Source organism: Pteropus medius, unplaced genomic scaffold (genome assembly GCF_902729225.1).
Source record: "Pteropus medius unplaced genomic scaffold, Ma_sr-lr_union100, whole genome shotgun sequence".
Taxonomy (NCBI): Eukaryota; Metazoa; Chordata; class Mammalia; order Chiroptera; family Pteropodidae; genus Pteropus; species Pteropus medius.
Window position 1 is genome coordinate 12,853,119 of NW_024345601.1, and position 4,476 is coordinate 12,857,594.

At 34.3% G+C, this 4,476-nt stretch overlaps 1 pseudogene; it reads left to right on the forward strand.

The window, feature by feature from the left end:
- The first annotated feature begins 580 nt into the window (after positions 1–580).
- On the forward strand, positions 581–699 carry LOC120612062 (uncharacterized; annotated as a pseudogene).
- Positions 700–4,476: the final 3,777 nt, after the last annotated feature.

A 4,476-nucleotide genomic window follows, 5' to 3' on the forward strand; every position in this document is an offset into this window, starting at 1 on the left:
TTTATTTCAATCCCTAATAGTCCCCTGAGACTGCTAAGTTGAATAGTTTTAAGAGTTTAGATAAATTGGTCAGATAGGTTTATAATAGAGTGCTAAAGGGAACTGAGGTTATCTGTGAGATGATGACAATAATAATATTAATAAGGTCAGATAGTGAAATAACAAAAACATTAATCATTGCTAGATAGTAAATTCCTTGAGGATGAGGACCATATCCTATAAAACATTTACCGCTCGTGCCCTACCTATACTATGGTTAAGTGGTCAGTAAATACATGTAAACTTCGGTTTAATGGTCAGAGAGAAGTAGAAAAAGAAACATATGTCAAAAAAAAAATGATAAAACAATTTACCTATAAAGTGATCTACTATTTGAATCATCTTTTGAAACCAAAGTAAATGAATAATTCAGTAATCTAGACAAGAAAATTATTAGCCAAACTGCCACTAACTCCTGGGAAGAAGAATAATGTACTTTCCTGGTAAATCTTGTTTTTTCCACATGGAAATATCAGGCATATATGATACAAATGAAGGATTACTTGGTCAAGTACATTTTGTTTTTAAGAAAATGGGTATAGTCTACGGCCATGCCACACTGAACGAGCCCAATCCTATCTGATCTCAGAAACTAAGCAGGGTTGGGCCTGGTTAGTACTTGGATGGGAGACCACCTAAGAAGACCAAGTGCTATAAGTGTAAAAAATTCGAAAAAAGGGATTATAAGCAACAAGGTCCTTGCGATCTGTGAGGTCAACCAAGGGTTGCCTCACCTAAAAAAAAATGAAAATAGGTATAAAATGGATCTTTTACATTGTGTCTACATAAAATGAATTCAGCTGTCTTAAGTGGATTCAGCTAATCAGTCTATTACTTTCTTCCCACTTGGTAAATGTCTGACTAAATTATTTTAACATGATCTTGATGTCGTTTCTTATTTTGAAGTTTTTATTGATTAACTTATGATTTTTTTGTCCTTAAAGTTTTTAGTAATGTTATTTTTATTTTATTTTCTAAGCTGGGAACAAGTAAAGGAGTGAGATATACAGATAATCGATAGCTTTCTCTCAAGATCTTTCACTATTAAACATGGCCAAATAGGCTTTGCAATTGTAATGTTTTTCTCCTTAAATGTTCACGTCGAGTCATAGATACACATAAGCAAATAGAGGTAGGGAGACAGGAGAAAAATACTTGCAAATACGTGCAAAGAAAGAGAGGAAGAAACAGCCTGGTCATTAAATAGGCATTAAACGAATGGATCTGATTTTGTTAAACTTTTTAGCAAATACTTAAACTATAGTAACTCTTAAATACAAGCCAAGTAGTAATTAACGTACAAAGAACAGAGATTATAATACCAACAGTCTGGGGTTTAAGGAAATTTCAAAACTAATCAGCTAATAATAATCATAATGGTAAAGACAATAATCTTGTTAAACACGATGCTGATGATAATAATGAGAATTTTTTGGATCTGGCACAGGCAAGTCTATCTACATGCTTTAAATTAATTAATTTAATTTAAATGTCATAAAACTCTTATTAGGTCAGTAAAACTCCCATTAGGTTAGTTAAATGATTGGGCTACAGGTAACAGTACTGATCATGGCCCAATCATAACTTGTTTTGTTGTTGTTGTTGTTGTTGTTTATTTTAATATTTTTAAAAAAAATACTGTTTGACTTCTTATTTTGTTAAACTGGAACTGAGGCCTTGGGCCTGGAGCCCAAGGATGTTAGGAAACATCTGTAACCTGGATTTAATGTCCTGTGTGAATGTCAGGGGGATCCAAGGCTAACAGTCCAAAACCAAAACTCTCAATTATATGGACTAGTTAAAGAAATGAATCGAAGATTTGGGACTCACTAGGTCTGAGAAATGAGGGGTGTCAGTGTCTGTGTCAGCACTGAGAGGTTCAGAGCAAGCAGAAAGAAAGCTAGATCTGGAAGAATTTCATGAGTCAGAATATCAGACACTTGTAATTCTTTGTATACATGGCAATACTGTGGTCATAAGGAGAAAAGTTTTTAAAAGGAGAATAAAGCAAACCCATATAGCTAAAAGAGGGTATTGATGATACTTACTCTACTTACCCAAAGACTTATTGTAGAAATCAAAGAACAAAGGATATGTAAAAGCAATTTTTAAACATAGATACATAGCATATAAACACACAGGTATTTTTTTCTAGAATTATTCATACAAAATTATACTGGGTTCTTAAAGATAGAGTCGTGTGTTTGAAAATGTATCATTCTAAAAGTTGTCTATGTTTAAATAAGGAAATTTCTGATGCTACTTCTCTTAAGGTTTGCAGTTATAAACATTAAGTGCATCATACATATATTTGATAGGTTGATTTTACATGTGACTTAGTCATTTCTTCATCTAACATTTTTAAAGGCACTTTTTTTTTGCTCTTCCCTTCCTCATTCTCAATGGCAAAGACAGCCGTTCAACATAGTAAAATTATATAACAGCCTCTGTCTGGAGTATAATTTTAGTCTAACCAGTAGTCTTTTATCATAATCATGTTCCCCATGGAATCTCAATTCCATGTTCCCCATGGGATCTCGAATCATTGACATTATTAAAATGCATTAAAATATTTTTAATTCTATATGGCCTCAACCTCTTTCACATACTATGAGTTTTATAAATTGTTTTATTAACAGGTGAACTTTGTTTTTTCCTCTTTAAGACCCTTAATTTAAGCAAACAAAAAGAAAGTACAAGTGGGCCAAAACCTATCTTTGTCTATACAAAGGTTTCTACTGTCTCTCTTCATTCAAATACTTTGAACTCTGAGCCTATTAAAAAAATAGTTGAAGAAAATATATCTAATACAGAAAAGATAAAATTTGGCTTGAATGTCATAATTACTTTATGTAGGCAGAAAGCATCAACAAGTGGGTAGGCTAGGAAAAATAGAAGAATAGTTTAAAACTGAGGCAAATTAAACAGCCCATTTCCCCATCTAAATGTGGAAGCTGGCCCTCACTGACGTAGTTTTCATGACTTATGGGACTATGAGCTCAGTATAATCAAAATATCTCATGTTTCAAGAGAAAGCAGAAATCCAGATTACCCTATAGAAATTAATATTTTAAAGAGTGCGGCATAACATTATGACTAAGGAGAACATGACTGTAAAATCAGTTTTCTTGGGTTTGAATCCCAATAATACTACTGACTTGCTATCTGTCCCTCAGTTTTATCATTAAAAATGGGATAGTAATAGGGTAATAAAATTCTATTTTATAGAGATACTATAAGTACCAAATGAGTTAATATTTGTAAAACATTAAAAAAGTGACTGACACATAGTAAGCACTGTATAATGATAACTAAATCAAAATGTCAATCAAACTTTAAAATGCAGAGTAGGGACATCATTGTATCAAAGAAACAAAGTATAATTATAAATTTCATTTAGGCTACATGATATGAATTTCGAACCTCTGATTTAGGGGAACGTAACTAACCTGGTACCTGGGAGTGGGGAAGTAATCTTATCCTGTGTTGCTTCAGATGAGATGGAACTGAGATCAGTGAGTAGAAGTCAGAGGAAAGTCTAATTTGAGTCATGATCAGAAGCTACTTTCTACCAATTAGATGTGTCTAAAAGTAGAATGAACTGCCTAAAAAACTAGTGAGTTCCCTGTCACTGAATGTGGCTCAAGCACAAACTATAAGATAAATTATCTTTTGGAGATGTGATAGAATTTCTGTAGTGGGTAAGCCTTTAGAAAAATGAACTGTAAAATGCTTTCCAACCCTAAAGTCGTGAATCTAAGATGACAAATACCAGAGAATCCTGGCAAATAGAATGCACAGCAACTGGAAACACTGCTGGCCCTATCAATAACCCACAAGCAGTAGTCAGTTACAGCAGTTACCACGGAGGCAGAAGGGAGGGAGGTAGCAAAGGATAACTGTAGGTGTTTTTTAAGACACAACGAAGGTCCACTGTGGGGGTATGGAAAACCTATAGCCCCAAAAGGTTGCTGATATCAGAACCAGGTGCACAGTCAGATGAGGGGGAAAATAGAGCAAAATGACTGGAAGGGCAACTTGCCAAATAATGCCAACAACCTCTTTCTGTCCTTCTCTTTAGCCCCTACTTATAAGATAGCTATGGCTCTGTAGCACTCTGAAGAGGCTGCTTGGTTTCTGACAATTATAAATCTTTTTCCCTCAAGTGGAAATTGATGGTGGGTGAATGGGAGGTAGATTGGGGTGATAGAGGATTGACAGAATGTCATCAAGATAAATGGTCAACCACAATTTTGCCAAGGGCAAGTACTACATCTTGTCTTCATTAAGAGTTGAAAGAATCTATTTGTATATACATTCTCCTATCCCTTCCCCTCCACACACACAGAAAGCAGAGAACCATACTAGAGAGAAGGTTTTATTTGTCTAATTTTCAGAGTTTACTTTAGCAAGGCCAGTCCTTTCTGAATAGCCTTT